Source organism: Pleurodeles waltl, chromosome 6, assembly GCF_031143425.1.
Source record: "Pleurodeles waltl isolate 20211129_DDA chromosome 6, aPleWal1.hap1.20221129, whole genome shotgun sequence".
In the NCBI taxonomy this organism is placed as follows: Eukaryota; Metazoa; Chordata; class Amphibia; order Caudata; family Salamandridae; genus Pleurodeles; species Pleurodeles waltl.
This window is the reverse complement of record NC_090445.1, coordinates 1272572512-1272592405: the sequence shown is the minus strand read 5'-3', so window position 1 is coordinate 1272592405 and position 19894 is coordinate 1272572512. Positions and strand designations below refer to the sequence as shown.

Genomic DNA, 19894 nt, shown 5'->3' with positions numbered 1-19894 from the left:
ACATTGCTCATTTTGTAACGTCTTAAATCCTAAAGTCCAGTCTACAACCTGATAATCAGGGACAGTAGGGTGATATGAAGGATGTTTGTATGTGAATTCAGAGAAAAATAAAATAAAAAATAGAAAGCCATTACTTAGAAACAATTTCCTCTAAACGGTTTGATGGAAATGTTCAGGGTGAATGCTATTTACCATTTCATTGAGACTAATTCATAGAAAGTATTTTTTTGTTTGCGAAATTGGTTTCTACATACTTATTATTAAGGTGTAGATGAAATGGTTGTAGGGCTTACTTTCGGAAACATTTTTGCTGAAGGTATTTGTTTCAATCCTTTACGACAGGGGGCAATATTTTGGTTTTATCTTTTACATTGTCAATCAATTACCTTGGATGTTTTTAATGTACTGAACCCTCAGCACCCCTAAATATTATCCATCTCTGCCCCCTATAAATGCCACTCCATGCATAAACTACGCCCATATCTGACCCTTAAATTCCACCCATCCCTGAACCGTAAAGCCCTTTCTACTCCTAATCTCTGCTCATCTCCTAACCTAAAACCCCCTCACTACCACTAAACCTCTTACTATGCCTATTCCCTTCCCTGATGCCTTAAAATCGCACACCACCCCAAAATTCACTCATCTCTGCCCCCTAAAAAAAAAACCTCACCACCCACTGAAAAACCACCCATTCACGAGCCCTAAAAACTCTTACCACCCTTAAACTCCCATGTCCCTGAAACGTAAAATCACTTATATATATATATATATACTCCGCCTCTCCCTGAACCCTTAGAACCCCACACCACCCTGACCTCCACCCATTCAGAGACACTAAAACACATTCATCACCCCACACTTCTGCCCATCGCTGAACCTTAAAAACCAGCCCTAAACTCCACTGATCTGTAAAATCCCAAAAAACTAATCTCCTCTATACGCTACCCATCCCTGAGCCCTAAAAACCTGTCACTGCCCCTAAAGCCCAGTAATCCGTGAACCTTAAAAACCATTCACCATCCTGAATTTCACTCTTGGCTGAGCCCTAAAAACAATTACCACCCCTGTTCAGCCCCCCTGCCCCTAAAACTCTAACAAACCCTCATCACCCCCCCTGAAACCTTAAAAAAAAAACACTGTTACTAATCTCCACCCAAGGATGCGCATTTGGACGTTTCCTTAATACTATCTTTCCTTTAAATAATAATTTATTTGTATTTCGTCGGAATTGTATTTCCTCAAAATTGGTTTTACCTGATTTGGTTTCCTCCAATGTGGTTTCTCAGGTCTCATTTTTCCATTACTTCACATACAGCAATACAAAATATTAAGGTGAGTGAGTAATCAATTGTAAAACCTGTACAGTGCACAATTATTTAAAGGCTGAAAACTTACTGAAATAGCCGAATAAATTGGGAGGAGAGGAAAGAAGGCAGAAAGGTGGCTTTAGTGTTTTTGGAAATCTGAAGTGAACAGGGATAAGGAAGAGTTGAAGAGAGACCTTGTTCTAAAATTTTAAAGCTCAAAAAAGGTGCATTCCCTAAAATGGGAGCATTTAATACAGGGGATCTGCTTGAGTAGGAGAGAGATGTACTTTAGAGGGGTGTCGTAAAGGGAAAGTTGCCAATGGAAAGCTGATTTACTATACATACTCCATTGAACTTCTTTTGGAGATGAGAAGTCACTCGAGAGACAATGGAATTAGTTTCCTCTCTTACTAACGAACACGTTACTTACCTTCAGTAACTCTCTTTTTGATGACTTCTATATTTAACCGCAGATTCCTCATCTTTAGATGGCACTGTTTGGCTTTGTGGTGACTGGATGCTGCACCAGAAGGGACAATCGGAGCCACATAAAACATGCCACCCCTGTGTGCTGATGTAAGTTTCTTAAAATTTTTCCTTCGCTGCCTTCAGTTAAGGAGCATTTTGAGCAAATTGAAGGTGGCAGTGTACCAAAATTGAACTTGAAAATTTACTAAGATGTTCAGGAGTCCATTCCTTAGAATAGGGAGTTGGGAGGGCAGTGAGTAATCTGTGATTACTCACCAGAAAGAAAGTTACTGAAGGCGAGTAACTTGTTATTCTGTTGAATAATCGTTAACCTCAGATTCCTCTCATCTAGAATAGATACCGCATGACTAACTCTGTAAGGAGGAGGGTGTGAGAAGTGGGCTCAGATGAGGAAGGATTGCTGGACACAGTGGACAAAATGTCCCTCCTGTCGGACCTGACTGTCAGGGCACTAATATTTTGTGAACATGTGCTCCGATGCCCATGCCTCAAGCTGGCATGTCTCAACCTGGCAGATGTCCAGCACTGTCACTCTCCCATGACAATTCCTTCGTAGCAGCCTTGGCTCTGGTGTAATTAGCTTGTGAGACCTTTTGATTTTGCTTTTAGCCAGCACGTTCTGGATTTTGACGATCCATCTTGACAGTCCTTTTCTGTACCGCCTTCGATTTGTTTGCACCAGAGGTTCGCATGAAGAGCTGATCATCCACACAATGTTCTTTTGTGAGGTCTATGTGGAAACTCAAAGCCATCTTACATATTGAAGGAGGAGAGGGCCCAAAAAATGCTGGCAAAGTAATAGATTTTCCAATGTGAAAGTCTGCCACAACATTTGGTAAAAAGGCTTCCTAGGTTCCCAGCACCGGATGTTCTAGAAAGAAAGTGGTATAGGATGCTTGTACCTGGAGTGCATGGATTCCTCATGTGGCACAACAACGTGATGGCAGTCAGGAAAACGGTTTTGAACTTCAGTAGTCTGAGTGAGCAGCTGTAGATCGGCTCACAGGGCATACACATAAGAAATGTCACCTCTAATTTAAAATCCCATTTTGACTTGACAAACTTCTTTGGAAAAGCATGTGACTCAGTCCTTTGAAAAAACGCATTGCAACAGGTGATTTAAATGGAGAGGGTTCTCAGGTATCCCAAACAGACGGAAAGGGCTGACAGATGACTCGTTGCTGTGCCCACTGCAAGGCCTTGGTGGACCAACTATAGAAAAAATAGAAGTTCAGAATGCTTTGCCTGCAGAGGGTCAGTAAGAGCCACAACACGCTATAAAATTCTCCCAGCTTAATGGACTGTGTCAAAGGACATCAAGCTTCAGGAATAACATAGACTACAGCTGCTGGCAGATCAAAAGAAGTTAACTTTCAACTTGCAGCCTCCACACATGAAGGTGTAGATTGTCAAGACCTGGGTGCAGGGCCTTCCCCTGTTGTTGAGACAGGAGGTCCTCACAAAGTGATAGCCAGATCTGAGGGGAAATGATCAGGCTCAGGAGTTTTGGGTGCCATTCTCTCCTGGCTGAGGTCAGGGCTCTTAAGATGACATATAAAGCAGTTGTGTGTCCAATTGCAGCCAGAATGTGTCTCCTTTTGACTTTCTAGAAGAAAACGTTTAGTGTGCAGTAGTTTTGACACTGCAGGTTCTTGGTGGTGGTGAATAGATCTAACCGAGGCTTGTCCCACCAACATGCCCTACTGATCGAAGACATACTTTCCACCTTGGGGTAGAGACCCTGCTACTGATCCACCAGCCACCATTTGCTACACCTGTCTGCCCTAGCATTCAGTGGTGCAGCAAGATGGTTGGCAAGCCGAAAGATGAGGCTCCAGCCACCTCCAGAGACATACAGCCTCCCTGCGCGGAATACGGGAACCTCCTTTGCAGACTTGTTGGAGTACGACATAGCGGGCGTGTTGTTCCTGAGGACCTTCTGCAGCTTCTTGATGCATGGCAGAATGGTTATCAGGATCAGACAGATCACCTAAAGTTCCAAAGTTTGATGTGGAGCTGTCTCTCTGCTGAAGTCCTGGAAGCTTCTGATCTCCATTTTCCCTATAAGATCTAGCCTCCCTACCCACCAGCCACCCCCAAACCATTATTGGTACATTTGTCACAACCTTGAAGTGTGGGTGGGGAAGGAACAGTGTACTGCCACAGGTGAGGCCCCTGCTTGTCTGCCACCAGAGAAGATCCTGAGCAATCTCCTCAGAAACCTGGATGGAGTCAGAGAGAGCTTTGATGCTGGGCCCACTGACACTGGAGTTTTCACTGCAGGGACTGCATTTGCCATCTGGTGTTGGGGTCAAGGATTGTGCATGATACTAGGAGTGGAAAAAGCTCCAGAACCATCCTCACAGAGACCCAGAATAAAGCCTGAAATATCTCGAGCATATCTTAAATATTTCAGACTTCCAGCAGTGGAAAGGCCTTGATCACCACTGTATCAAGGAGAGCTCCCAAGAAGGCAGTTGTCTGCATGAGGGCCCTAGTGGGATTTGTACGGGTCGATGGAAAATTCCAAAGGTTTCAGGAGCTGGGCTGTCATTTGGAAGAGGTCTGTGACTAACTGTGGCAAGCTCACCATGAAAAGGCAGTCTTCAAGATATGGGAACAGATGTATCTCCCGTCCCTCCCTCCGAAGGTGAGTAGTGACCAGTGTCATCACTTTCATGAACTCCCAAGGGACCAAGGTGAGGCCAAATGGAAACATAACAATTTGGAAGTGTTGCGACGCCACTTAGAACTGGAGAAAACTCATTTGGGATTGCAGGATGGGTATATGAAAATACATGTCCTGCAATTCCAGGGACAGCATGCATTTTCCTGGGCCCAAAGAATCTGAGACAAGATGAGCATTTTAGAAGTGTCTGTCTTCAGAAAGGTATTCAGATGGCTGAGATCAGATCAAGCATAGGTCAGAGGTTTGAATAGCACTCCTCTCTGAAGTTTGCACATGCTCTGTGGCACTCTCGGCCAGATGAAGGCTCACTTGTTTCACTGAGATGGTGGAATGCTACATTGATAGTCAATCTGACGTGGGGGAAAGCAAGGCAGGTAGAATTTAACGTGATGGATCTCCATTGAGAAAATGTTGTATCCAGTCTCCAACCAACTGAATACGGGCATGTAATGTATAAGCAAGCTGTATTGAGTCCACTTGCTTGCTGTAAACCCAGGTATTACCCTGCATTACTACAGTGAAGGAGAGTAGGCTGTCTTCCTCCTCATCATCATCGGAGTGTTTGCAAACATGTTGCATACCCTGAACTGTGTCACATTCAGATCTAAATAAGGCCTCTAGCCTCAGATAGTACAGGCATTAAAACAGAGGCCAAGGTTTAGCGTCTGATTGCTGACTCACTGGTGGCGCTTCTCTACTTATTCATGACATGGTCCTGAAGCGAACCTACAACAGTTTGGGCTGGAGACTGGCATCGAAGTGGTGTGCAGGCCAGCACCAATGGAGTCTGCATCAGCATTGAAGGGACTTGTGTAGGACCTAGGGCTGAGGTGGAAGTGGAAACTGTCAATATATAATGGACCCAGAAACAGATCCCACTGGTCATTCGGAGCCGAGGGAAGACATGTTGGCGGATGTCCAACTGTGGCTCGTCCCAGCTCAGTGTGCCTAAAGACTCTCTACCCTAAGCCAGAAGTGTGTGTGAAAGAGCTGAAGCATACCTCCTTGAAGGCCATTTTTTGCTATGGGGTAGGGAGAAGGAGGAGGTCAATGGGGACCTGGGTAATTAGGAGAATGCTGGGACTTGTAGCTAGACTTTGGATGGAGTCAGAAAACGCTTGTGGGGGATGACCCTTTGATTGACGCTCTCATGCATTCTCACCGAATTTTGAGGGGCAAGATGCGGTCAAGTGCTGCTTGGGTTTTTTGTGCTGGCCTCTGAATTTTAACTTGTACTTACCGGAAGTCTTTGATTGAGAATGGGATTTTACATGTGACCAGTTCCTTGGAAGGGATCTCAAACGGCCCCACAGCTTTAAAAAGGGCTTTTGTTTTTACGCAACCTCCTCTTTTGTTTGGTGATGTACAGTTTTGCCTCACGATCCCACATCACTTCTGGGTGCATGAGGGCATTTTTATTGCACAACTTTGATTTGTGACCAAACCCAGGAACCAAAGACCAGTATCTAGTTCCAGCGGCAAGGCTTGAATTGTCATTTTTGGGGCAGACCGTTCCTTTTAAGTCATCAGAAACTGACAAAGTTGGGAGCAGCGCTTTAAATCTGCGTGGAAGGGCACAGAAAGAAAGTAACTGACTTCATCTTGCAGGGGTTGTGCTTATATGCTGCTCCAGCCTGTCACTTATAATGCAGAGTGGAGCTACCACAGAGCCACCTATCCACATTCATGCATTGCAGCATTGCTATAAAATCCTCTTGCATCTATATGGTGTCTGGGGATATACTTTAGGTGAAAGAGCTGGTATTAGAAGTATTCATCAGAAATAAAACAACCAGTGACCTGTTGAATGACTTGAAGTCTGTACAAAAGATGGTTAGGCAAGCCGCTGTCTAAGGCACTGCTGTAGTCAAGCAGAGAAGAAATCTTTGCTTGAATACCCAATGTATATCTGAAACTCAGCTAATTGGACCGTCAGTGCATCTCAGAAGCAAGCCTGGGATCCATGGTGTACCAAAGGAGGTCGTATCACAGCCAATTGGCTATTACATGCTTTAGAGTTGAAATAAGATAGCATTTCAAGAAATTTTTCATTGGTTCTGAAACGGAATGAAGGGGAAAAAGTAAGAACATGATCATTGGAGGTCGCCCAAGAAATGAAACCTTGTAAGTAAGTAAGTTTCACTTGCTTCTGTTTTGTTTTGTTTTTTAATTACAGTTCCTCGGTGTGGTTCTTTCGACCAGACTGTACTGACAACTAATCCGGAGCATCTACCCAAAAATACTTTCGTTCAAACAGAAGTTCAGTACCTTACTCAGTGTTTAGTAATGTAGGAATGCTCTTATGAGACAGTATTCCTTCCTGATGAAAATAAATGTGGCCTCAGTATTTCTTTAATTATGATTCACATTTCTACAGGCCACCGTATTCTTCAGATCTCCATTTAAGGTTTTTCTTCTGTGGATACCTTCCTAGAAAATCATCCGTTCTCCCTTTCTGTTTTCCAGAAGTAACTACATATTAACTCAGAGTGCTCTTGAAGTGTCTTTAAGCTGCCATACATAGTGCCTCGCCTTGCTCATAAACCACAGGCTATCCCATAGGTTCACTGATAAACCCTAATGGGTCATTGACTGTTGGAAAAAGCCCAATCTTTGTGATGTTGATGCTTAAACCCTACACTGACTCAAAGTAAAATTAGATAGTGTTTTAAGAGTTCAAATGGACCTCACTGATATGCATGAGGTTCTATGTTTGACGTCTGTGAGAATATATTGGAACATACAACTGATGAAATACTGTTGAAAACACGTGGCTTTTGAAAATATCCACCTTTTGAATTATAGTAAGTGTTTTAGAGTGTGCCATGAGAAAGAGAGAGAGTGTGTGTGTGTGTGTGTGTGTCTGTGTAAATACACACGTATACACATATTGGGAAAAACCTTCTTTATCTGGATTAAAAATTCCAGTTTGATTTGGGTACTTTGGAGGACCAGCTTAGCCAACCTTCAATCAGTATTTGTATACTGCAGCTCTAGCACCCCTAAGGGTATCCGGACACTGAGATTACAAAAGTCTCAGTTGAAGAGCCAGGTCTTGATCTCTTTCTGTAGTCTGCTAGGGAGGGTGCTGTTCGTAGGTGGAGGGGCAGGTCGTTCTGGGTCTTGGTGGCGATGAAGAAGGATCGACCAATACTGTGGCTGTGGCGACTGCGATGTGTGTGCACGAGGGCCAGGGAGGTGGAGCGCAAGTGTCTGGTGGGTCGATGTAAGTTCATGCGGTGGTTGATGCATGCCGTTCCCTGATCATGTAAGGCTTTGTAGGTGTGTGTAAGAATCTTAAACTTGCATCTATTCTAAATGGGGGGGGCTAGAGGAGGTTCGTTTGGGAAGGTCAGGAATGAGTCTGGCACCTTGAGTTTTATCTTGCTTTGCAGATTTTGAAATTGTTTTAAATGCAGACAGCTGTGAACTACAGAGTTCTATTGTTCCTCAGCCACTTGAATTGCAAAGCACTGATCTATCGCAGCTAAACCGAGAATTCAGGGATGTACAGGCTCCTATTTAGACCTGACTATTTTTTCTCACTTCTGGACAAAAAAAGGTGGTACATACTTCTCTTACTTGTAACACATTACTGTTTGATACTCTCATTTACTCTAATTTACTAATATGATGGCTGTGGATTTATTCAGTATCTGACTGATGGAGGAGGGTAATCCAGTTATGAGCACAGCAAGTATTACACATTTGTTTTTCAGTGATGTGAGGATTTAAAAAAGGCATCTTGGGATGGTGAAAGTCTAGCTCTCTGTCATGAGATTCTCTCTGAATTTATTAACATACGAGTATTTCCACCCATGTGCAGGATCCTGGAAAACGTATTACAAAATATGTAGGTGTTTAGTTCTTAAAACATTCTATAAAAGCACATGTTTTCTGTCTCCTTGGTTTGTACATAATCTGATTGAAATCAGTTATAATAAACTGCATTAAACTGAAACCCTAAAAAAGTCACTGTATGGATTCTTGAAAACGGCATATCCTATTAGGCAAAGCAGGTAATGTGTTTTGTAATTTCCTTATATAGGTCAAAAGAAGGACCATATAGGACTATTAAAGGTGTGAAACTGATTTGGAGGGAGCAAGGTGGGACGTTTAATTGAAGATAATATGCCTGATGTAAAACTGGGATTGCAAGAAAGTAACCATCCCTTTTCTAATTTGGGTTCACTCTGCTTTGTATAAACAGTAGCAGACTCACCACATATCCGAGAGGACAGGCCCAGAGGACATGATTAGGAAAATCATGCAAACTGATTGCACAGGCAAGCCTTACCCAGTAGTATAACTGTTCTGAAACCATAACCTATATAGTCATGCTTAAAGATAGATATATCTCCACGAGGCTCTGAGTATTTCTACCCGCAGATTCCTCATCTGAGAATATTTCGCAGGTGCCAGAGTGGATCCATTAACTTCAGCAGTGCTGTCATTTACCAATAGGTGGTGCCATGCGGTTTCTTGTTGGATCTATACCAACCCAGAAATGACAGAACGGAATTGCTTTTAAGCACCACCGCTGCAAGCTTGTGTTGGTTCCTTTCTTTTGCGTCTTCAGAAGTGATCTGGATCTCCACTCCCAATCTTGTTGGTCTTCTGACGACTTCTAAAACAAATTACATTGTACTATGGTATGATTTCCCCACATGAAACATCAAGTTTTAAACCATGCTTTGTCTGCAGAAAACAGATGTCAGTCATGGGCCGGCACGAGGTGTGTCTCGGCGACTGGACTTAGGCCACGACTCGTAGTTGTGCAATATATGCACCCTCATACACCTGAAGGCGATCCAGGACCGGGAAGTGATGTTGTATGTCGCAGTACACAAGAAGTAGTTGTGGCCTCCACGTAAATCCTGCTTCTGGTCCAAGTCACAGGCGAAGGCTGTTCCTGTAAGAGGTCAACACTTGAAGACCTTCAGTAAGTCAAAAAATAAGGCCAAGCACAAATATCAAAAAGCGAAGCAGGATTCAAACCCATCCCATCACTTTGAACCTAAAGAAAAGGTGCAAGGGTGCCACAATGTCTTTGGTTCATCTTCCAGGTTTCCTGTTGCTGTGACGATTTCTCAACTAATCCTGGTGCTCTTTAAGTTTTCAGGGCCATCGTTGACACAGCATCAGATTGAAGCCTTTAAGGAGGCCATGCAGTAAATTTTTAGTTCGCTTCCTAACCTGGGCCCATCTTCTGCAGTTTTACACATTGCCAAAATGGGTAATTCTCCATGACGAAAATTTGGTGTTTTCACATTGCACTTGGGGCCTTTCCTATAGCATGCCGTAGGCCCACCATACAAGTGTGGTACCATTTTTATCGGGAGAAGTACAGGAATACAGAATAGAAGAATATTTGCTATTATCAATTGAATTTCTCTCCAGTTTTGGCTTCCTAATATAAACCAGCACTCAAGAAAGCATAATTTTTGCAAAAGGCACTTGGAATCACTTGACAGTATGGATGACCCCAAATTCATAGTTGTACAAATAACCACTATTTCCAAACTCAGTATCTTTGGCCATTTTCAAAGATGCATATATTTATTTGAGCCCATTTTAAGTTTTTTTTCCTAATACAAAAGATTTTGCTACTACGCAAGCGATGTGCAGGCAAAACCTAACAAGGATGCTACAATCCCACATTTTTTCGATTGATTAACTTATTTGACGTAGGAGAAAAACTATTTTCAGAAATTCTGTGTTTGACAGACATGATTGCATTGAAAAATATTCCTCTGGAACAAGGAGGCTTGGAAGAGGGCCATTCAACATTAGATGTCTGTGGCGATGGCAAGTAAGTCTGTAGATCAAAGGGGGTCACTGATTTATCGCTTTGTAGACTTCGGTGCTGCATTTGATTTTGTGGACTGTAGTTTTTTTATGAAAAATCCTAACTAAGTTTAAAATCCTGACAAATCTACTTTAAATTCTCCAGGAATTGCATAAGCAGACCTAGGCGTGGGTGATAGTGGAAAATGAAGGTACGATTTCTTGTGAAATAAAAATTAGAAATGTTGTGCACCAGGGTTTCATATTGGCCCCTCTGTTATTTTCTATATTTTTAGCAGATTTACAACTTAAAAAGAAGCCATGGGCTTAAGCCCCAAAATGATTGTTGTGCATGTTCTATGTCTTTTATAGGTAGGAAGTTTTGTTATTATGGACATGACAGAAATAGGTTTGTAAATGAAATTGAAGGTGTTTCATGAATATTATATTAGGAAGAAACTATTAGTTAATATAGATAAAATGGCATGGCAGGTACTGGGAACAGGTAATTCAAACTACCTAAAAGATCATTTTGAAATTCTAAAAAATACAGCACTACCCTCGGTAGGTGAGTTAAAAAATTAATAGAGAATGTGATGGTCCCTCCTTACGCCCAAACATATCAGCTTAGAGTTCTGTGGTCCGTCCACATTTCCAATATAGAGTGGAATTACTAAGTCTAAGTGGTACATTAGACTGGAATTATGAGGCAGGGAAATGTTTAATGTAATTTCTATCCTTACCTCCATCAACTATCATACAGGACATAAGAATAGAAACACAGCTCACTGCATGGATTTATTTAGCTTATACCGGAGTTGTAAGATTTTGGTCTGGATTGGTGAGAGAAGGATGTCAAAAAAATCTCCACCCTCTCCAAAATACTAGGTTGAACATAGTGAGTTGAGATGGGCAAAAGAGGTTAGAAGGACAGTGGGTGAAATATGCAGAAGGTTAACAATAATGCTAGGGGACAGGGACTTAGAAATCAGTATCTCCCAGTCTAGGCTGCACACTTTGACATAACGTTGTGCTAAGGAACAGGATATGTGGTATCTAAGTGGGAAAACATCTCTACAGTTTCTGTGAAAGTCATGGAAAGGAGATTATGGGCCAAATCCCTCACTTAGACAAGCAGTACCGAAATTTTGATCCAGAGTAAATCCATGCTGTGAAAACAAGATTGTAAAATCAGGTACCATATAGGGTAATTTCATTGAGAATAGAAATGATTTCCTCCCCCACCCATAATACTCCATTACATGCCATAAATACTTCCAGCTCACCCGGTCAAACGCCTTTTCCGCATCTAATAATGCAACTGCCATCGGCTCCTGGGCCACTTCTGTAGCGTCCAAAAGTGCAATAACTTTTCGGATATGATCGGTAGTATCTCTTCCTGGCACAAACCCATGCTGACTAGGAAAAACTATCTTCCTGATCACAAGAGATAGTCGAGCGGCTAATATCTTTGAATATATTTTAGTGTCGCTATTGATTAGTGTAATTGGCCTGTATGACGCCGGGTTTGATGCGAGTTTCCCTTTCTTCAAAAACATTACTATATTAGCCGTATCCCATGATGGTGGAATTGCCCCTCCATTCTGTACCTGAATAAACAGTTCTATCATTACCGGAAGCAATATGGCTTTAAATGTTTTATAAAACTCTAAAGGAATTGAATCGGGGCCTGTAGCTTTACCCGTGGCTAAATCCCCCAGTGCTTTGTCAATTTCCGAGATATCTATTTGTTCCCCTAGATATGAAGTATCACTCTCCGATAATTTATTAACTTTAATGGGGGTTAAAAATCTCAATATTTCTTCATCCGAGTATATAGATGCGTCATCATACAATTCCGTATAATATCTGTGGAAAACCCTCCTAATTTGATCCACTTCTACAACCATTTGTCCTTGCCAATCTTTAATCTCTCTAATAGTCCCGGATGCTATTTTCTGGCTTGCCCGTATTGCTAATAAACGCCCGGATTTTTCTCCATACTCGTATCCTAATGAACGCTGCGCAAGATATTTCTCTGCTATTCTTTGAGTCATAGTTTCGTTAATTGCGGCTTTAGCTATTACCACTTCCTCCTGAACCTTTTTAACATCACTCCCTGTTTCTATCGCCACAACCAACTGTCTTTCCAATACCCTCAGTTTCATTTGAAGATCTTTTACTCTGTTTTGGGTACTTTTTTTGCTTTTTTATACTAAAACTCAATGTTTCACCACGTATTCCAGCTTTTAAAGTGTCCCAGACTATCTCTACCGGAGCTGTCCCTTGGTTAAACCCCAGAAATTCGGCTATCCACTTACTCATATGCGTACAATATTCCGGGTCCCTAAGAAGCCCTCTTTCAAATGTCCATCTCCTCTCCTTTTGTTCCAACCCGTCTAACTCCAATTCTAGTACTAGGGGATTATGATCTGAAACCACCCGCGGATATAACTCCATCTGACCCTGGTTTAATAGTACTGGGGAAACCAGAAAATAGTCGAGTCGTGCTACTTTCATATGCGGGGCGGAGTAATAGGTATATCCAGGATCTGGCTTACATAATCTCACCCATGCGTCCACTAATCCTAGTTCTTTCTGAATAGCGACCATTGCATTATATACTCGCGGTTTCCGCCCTTGGTATTTCTTTGTAGGCACTAAAACATCCTGTAGTCCCTCCCAGGATCCATTCAAATTACAATCGCCACAAAGAACATACGGGGGAGCCCATCCTATTAATTCTATAGCCAGGGTATTTAAAACTATTGGGTCATCTGTGACCGTGCTGTATACGGAACAGAGTGTAAAGCTACCATGTCCATAACTACACTCTACAATTACCCATCTTCCTCCCCTATCTGCCTTTTGCCTACCAAAATTCAATTTATTAGTCCGATCTAATATCGCAACCCCTTTAGTTCTAACCTCTTGTTCTGTTCGGGCAATTACTTTCATACCAAGTGTACCCAGAATTCCGACATTCCTATATTCCACATGTGTCTCCTGTAAACAGTAAATGTCTGCTTTAAAAGTTTTAAATTCCTCCACTACTCTACTTCTTTTACGAGAGTCATTTAACCCACAAATATTAACTGAAGCGATTCGAAGTCTAGCCATTTTCTATTTTAGGCTTTCTTTCTCTCTTTTTGTCCTCCCAGATTTTCATATCTGACTGTGCTTTATCTTGAATTTTCCACTCAATTTGCTCCCCTCCTTTTGTCTCTCCTGCCCCTGCTATCAGTTGCTTCCCTTGTTGCACTCCTACTTTCATCCCTTTCCTTTTTACTCCCTCGTTTTCCATCCTTTCCCTCCCTTGCCTATCCTTCTTCTCTTCCTCTCCGACCCCTCCCTCCTTTCCCCCTCCCCAACCGCCATCCTTCCTCCCTCCCCCCCCCTCCCTGGACCAGTCCCTCCCACCCCCCTCCCGTATTAACTTCCTCCCTGAGACTGGCCCCCCATCCTGTAGAGCAATCAGACCACTCATGGTCTGAATGTTGGCGTCGTGAAAGTGCGAACCCACCCACCAGTTACCGGAGCACTTTTGCTGACCAAGAAACTCTATTTCGTTATCTGGCCCCCCTCACATATTCTTTTGCTTTAATTTCTGACGTGAATATCTCTGTTTTCCCATTCAATATTATTTTGAGGCGAGCCGGGGCCAGCAAATACGCTTCCCCGCCTTTTTCTAGAACTGGTTTAATAAGTTGTCGGAGCCGCCATCTCCGTTCAACAGTAGCATGACAAAAATCAGGTCGAGTGAAAAAAGTCACCCCATCCACAGTGCGAGGGGTATTTGGGCGGGTTTTATCCAAGATCTCCTGTCGCAATAAATAATTCCCAAAATACACTAAAATTGCTCTGGGATATTTGGAATCTGCACGTTGGCCCCCCTCCCGCCGGTTTAGTGGGAACCTATGTACACGCTGCAGTTCATTCTCCCAGCTCCAATTCCCCAGCTCCGGAAAAGCACCACGCAAAAAATTGATCATATATGTCCGTATATTAGTTCCTTCTAGCCCTAGAAATTTATTGCAGCAATAAGGGCTCTATATAGATCACCGGTAGTCAAAATACAACTAATGGGGGGACAATCGGAGAGTGTCCAGGTTAAGAGAGGTACTAGACAGGGATGTCCATGCTCTCCGCTCCTGTTTGCTGTTTATATAGATCCCTTGCTTAGACAGATTGAAGATAACAGCAAGATTCCACCAATTCATAGGCAGGGATGGGATATAAAAGTTCTAGCATATGCAGATGATATTGCTATACTAACTCCCACCCCTGATCCGGCATTGAGAGAGGTTGAAAAGGTGTCAATGAAGTTCGGAAGATTTTCTGGATATCGTCTAAACAGAGATAAAACACAGATATTGATTAATCAATACACCAGCACTCAGGATACACGAAGGGTCGACCATGCAGTATATTTGGGAATAGATATCACGCCACAAGTAGGAGAAATTGTTAAGTTAAATCTGGATCCCATACTTGCTAAAGCAAGACAAGATATGTGCAGATGGAATAATTTACATTTAACCATCATGGGGAGGTGTAATATGGTAAAAATGATTTTCCTCTCTAAGCTGTTGTATTTGTTCCGGGCTGTACCATTGAGCTTTACTAACTCGAGATTTAAAGAGATAGATAGAGTGGTTATGAGATTTATCTGGGCATATGGTAAATGCAGAAGAGCAAGTAAATTCATGTCACTTTCCCGAGAAAGGGGGGGGTGGTCTTTGCCGAATATAAAATTATACCAAATGGCGGCAGCCTTTCAGTATATGCGCCCTTTATGGGGTTCTAAAAAAGGAGGGATTCCAGAAGAGGATAGTCCTAATATATATGAGCTGCAGATGGGTGCAACAGCTAATGGATGTTTGGTAACTTTTCATGAGCCCGGGTACTATAAGAAAACTCGATATAAGGTATTGGAGGCGGCCTATAAGTGCTGGCGGTCATGGTATAAAAAGAAAGGTTTTGGTAGATATAATTGTTATACCATGATCAAAAAGAACCCATTGCTCCCCGACATATTCAAGGATAAATGTATGGCAAGCTGGGTTTCGGCAGGTATAGAGAGGTTGGGGAATCTCTTTGATAACTCGGGGGTTAAGGCATTTGTCGATCTACAGAAGTGTTATGGTTTAGAGCGTAGGGATTTTTTTAAATACCTTCAGATACGAGATTTCCTTTTAAGAAAAACAGGAGGGGTGCAGGGATTTAGGAGCGTTTAATTGCTGGATGATATTGTGACTAATCCTAATATATCAATCAGGTCAATCTATCGATTATTAATGTTAGAACAGCCCGATGATTTAGAGAAGAATTGTGAAAAGTGGAGTAGGAAACTGGAAGACGGGAGTAAAATCTTTCTAAGGTCATTAGAATTGGGACACACTATTCTACTCTCTTCCTCCCTCCAAGCACAACATTATAAAACTGTGTTTGATTTGTATCATACCCCAGCTCATCTTGTTAAATGGGGCAGTTTATTGGGAACCAGCTGTCCAAGATGTAGAATGTATGGAATAGATATTGTACACATGATGGCTACATGCGGGGAATTGAAGGATCTGAAGGAGGGCATTCAATCTGTATTGAAAGAAGTCCTGGGATTTGATCTAATCCTAACCCCCGAGGTAATGGTTTTAGGGGTGTTGGGTGATACGGACAATCTTTATGAAGCATTTATATTTGTGGCTATGGCAGTATTTCGATTATGTATAGCATCCGCCTGGCTCAATGTCCGACCCCCGACTTGGCAACAATGGTTGGCCAGATTATTGTCAGTGTATTATTTGGAAACAGCATTGTATGAACGGAAAGGGAAATATGCGAGGAGGAAAGGGAAGGTAATATGGGGGGCATTTCAGGATTGGATTTTTGCTCATAATGTTTAAATGTTTAAACCAAAATGGTATGTCACCATTTAAGAGATGGACATTTGTCTTCCAAAGGTTTATCCCCCGCTGGGTGTTATTTGCTTTATTTTCTTATTTGTATTTGTTGTATGATACCTTTCCAATAAAAAAAAAAAAAAAAAAAAAAGAGAATAGAAATGATTTTAGCCACCACCTTTTTGAATGTACTGCAAGGTATGTACTGTCTTCACAAATCTTTCTTTTACTGGGTGAATTTACCTAGCATGTAGCACACCCCTTAGATTTAAAAGTAGCATAGCTTTTATCAGATTTAGAGATACTTGGCCTACATCAAAAAATTAAAGGCCTCACCCGTTCGGCAGGTCACACATTGGACCTAATGTTTACCAATTCCAATATCTTAACCTGTGAGTCACCCATACCCCTTTCTTGGAAAGACTCTGCTTTGATCTACTTTCAGATCCCCAAATCGGAGGGAACTGAAAAATCAAAGTTGTGCATTAAAGGAGTCACAAGAAAATCGCGTTGTCTCTTCTGATTTTTTTTTTCCAGAGTTTTTGATTCTGCCATTGCCTCCAAGGACCCAGAAGTTAATCAAACCTTGGCAGAATATCATAAGGCCTTAAATTCTGCCTTTGATAGGATTGCCCCTTTGAAAGCACATTCAAATACCAAACAAAGACCCACGCGCCAGAGTACACCACGAAGTTGAGACTAGGAAGTCTGCTTGTGAGAAGTTGGAGAGACAGTGGCACCTGACTAATTTAAGTGTTAAAGTAGCATACAAAAACACACACAATGTGTTACCGAAATATCAAAATTGCACGTAAACTATATTAGCAATCAAATTGGTCAGGCAGTAAATTCCCCCAAAGAGATGTTTAAAACTTAATCATTTTATTAATCCTCACACCTTCAGTCACTTCAGGCTTTGCAAGAATTATGCAACTCCCTTGCTGACTTTTTAGAGGATAAAATCAAGCTAGTTTACCAAAACTTTATTAGCCAGCGATATCAGACCATATCAGTCCCTTCAGGCCTTGCAAGAATTATGCAGCTCGCTTGCAGACTTTTTTTGAGGATAAAATCAAGCTAGTGTAACAAAACTTTATTAGCCAGCCATATCAGCCATTGCAGAGTTGAATTTCATCTTCCCACCTGGCAATGGTGGTTACAACATGGGAAAGTTAAACACTTTTTCACTTGAGCAAATACAACAATCATTAGACAAAGCTGAATCCGACTCTCCTTTGGCTTCATGTCCGCCACGGATCTCAGCACTGTTGTCTAGGCATATTGCTCCTGCAATCAAATCCCTATTTAATAAATAGAGACAGGGAAAACTCCTTTGGCCTGGAAATCTGCACAGGGTATGCCAATTCAGAAAAAGGCTCCCCCCTCACAAACTACCAGCCCATTTCCCTGCTCCCACTTATAGGCAAGCTGCTGGGAGGTCTAATCAATAAACAGATTATCTTGAAGAAAACAAGATTTTGGACCCATCACAATTGCGATTCAGATCACAGCACCGAGATAGCCTTGGTTGCTATGATAGACTTCATAAGGTGCTCATGAAGGAAATCCAGTTTGCAGTATTACAATTACATTATACCCTGTGGTGATCGTAGTACGGTTGTTGGGATATCCGTCATGTTTGTGACAGAGTTTACCCCTCCGCCAAGATCTAAAACGAGCCCTAAGATCTTAATAAACATATCCTTTTGACTGACTGACTGTGATTCACAGACTAATTTTATCAAGTTAATATACGCTTGCAATGCCTAATTGATCTATGCACAGAATTTCTCTAACAAAAGCCTTTGCTTTAGAATGCAACATGTCATTTAACCCATTTTCAATAACTTGCCACCATCTGTAAAGTGTTGGTGTCCAGAAAACATCTTGATTACTTAACCGGTTCTGTGCCGAGGACGTAATGGTTACGTCCTGTGGCACAGTGCTGCTGTGCCCAGGACTTAACCATTACGAACTGGGCACCCAGCCCAGAGGGAGCGCTAGCGCTCCCTCTGTGGGGTTCCCCCCCCAAGTCAGGGATGGAAGGGGAAGCCCTTCCCCTTCCACCCCCAACCCCCGTGACGTCAGCGCGAGAGTGCGCGCTGACAATCACAATGCCTCCTCCTTCGCGCTGGAAGCTCAGCTTCCAGCGCGATGATCAGAAGAGAAATGCAAAGCATTTCTCTTCCGATCACGTGGAGGAGGCAGAGAGGCTTCAAAGGGAAGGAAATGTATTTCCTTCCCTTTGCAGTCTCTCTCTGCGTTTTGGCAGCACAATCCGGCTGTCAAAACGCCCACTAGACACCAGGGATGTCTTTTCAAAAATGAAACTGGCATAAAGGGAGCGACCCCTTGGGCAAGGGTCGCTCCCAGAGGGGGCATTTTTTTTAAGGCCTTTTCTGCCCCTCCCTGGGGCAGATCGGCCTATTATTAGGCCGATCTGCCCCCAGGGGGGGCAGAAACCTCTAGGCACCAGGGATAAAAAAAATTTTTTTAGTTTTTTTGTTTAGTTTTTGTTTTTTGAGGTGGGGAGCGACCCCTTAGGCAAGGGTCGCTCCCTTAGGGGGAAAATTATATTTAGGCCATTTCTGCCCCCCTTGGGGGCAGATTGGCCTATTTTTATGAGGCAAACCACTAGACACCAGGGATTTTTTTTTGTTTGTTTTTCACGTAACAGAAGTGACCCCTTAGGCAAGGGTCATTCTCCTGGGGGGCAAATTTATTTTAGGCCATTTCTGCCCCCCATGGGGGCAGATCAGCCTATTTTAATTAGGCCGATCTGCCCCCACGGGGGGCAGAAACCACTAGGCACCGGGGATTTTTGTTCTTTTTACAGATGGGGAGCGTCCCCTTAGGCAAGGGTCGCTCCCCTGGAGGGGCAAATTGTATTTAGGCCATTTCTGCCCGCTTTGGGGGCAGATCGGCCGATTTTTGGTCAATCTGCCCCCAAGGGGGCACTTTGCAAAAAACACCTCTGTTTTATTTTTAAAAAATGTGATGTGTCCACGTTGCGTTTTGGGGCATTTCCTGTCGCGGGCGCTAGGCCTACCCACACAAGTTAGGTACCATTTTTATCGGGAGACTTGGAGGAACGCTGGGTGGAAGGAAATTTGTGGCTCCTCTGAGATTCCAGAACTTTCTGTCACCGACATGTGAGGAAAAAGTGTTTTTTTAGCCAAAGTTGGAGGTTTTCAAAGGATTCTGGGTAACAGAACCTGGTCAGAGCCTGATAGCTACCCCATCTTGGATTCCCCTAGGTCTCTAGTTTTCAAAAATGCACAGGTTTGGTAAGTTTCCCTAGGTGCCGGCTGAGCTAGAGGGCAAAATCCACAGCTAGGCACTTTCCAAAAACACGTCAGATTCCAATGTAAAAATGTGATGTGTCCATGTTGCGTTTCCTGTCGCTGGTATTAGGCCTACCCACACGAGTGAGGTACCATTTGTATCGTGTATCGGGAGACTTGGGGGAACATTGATTAGCAAAACAAGTGTTATTGCCCCTTGTCTTTCTCTACATTTTTTCCTTCCAAATATAAGAGTGTGTGTAAAAAAGACATCTATTTGAGAAATGCCCTGTAATTCACATGCTAGTATGGTCACCCCGGAATTCAGAGATGTGCAAATAACCACTGCTCCTCAACACCTTATCTTGTGCCCTTTTTGGAAATACAAAGGTTTTCTTGATAGCTATTTTTCACTCTTTATATTTCAGCAAATGA

The 19894-nt window shown here is 42.6% G+C and overlaps 1 protein-coding gene across 1 annotated transcript in view; it reads left to right on the top strand.

Moving 5' to 3' along the window:
* SGPL1 (sphingosine-1-phosphate lyase 1) overlaps positions 1–19894 on the top strand; it is a 434641-nt gene that overhangs the window by 180470 nt on the left and 234277 nt on the right. The window lies entirely within an intron of this gene.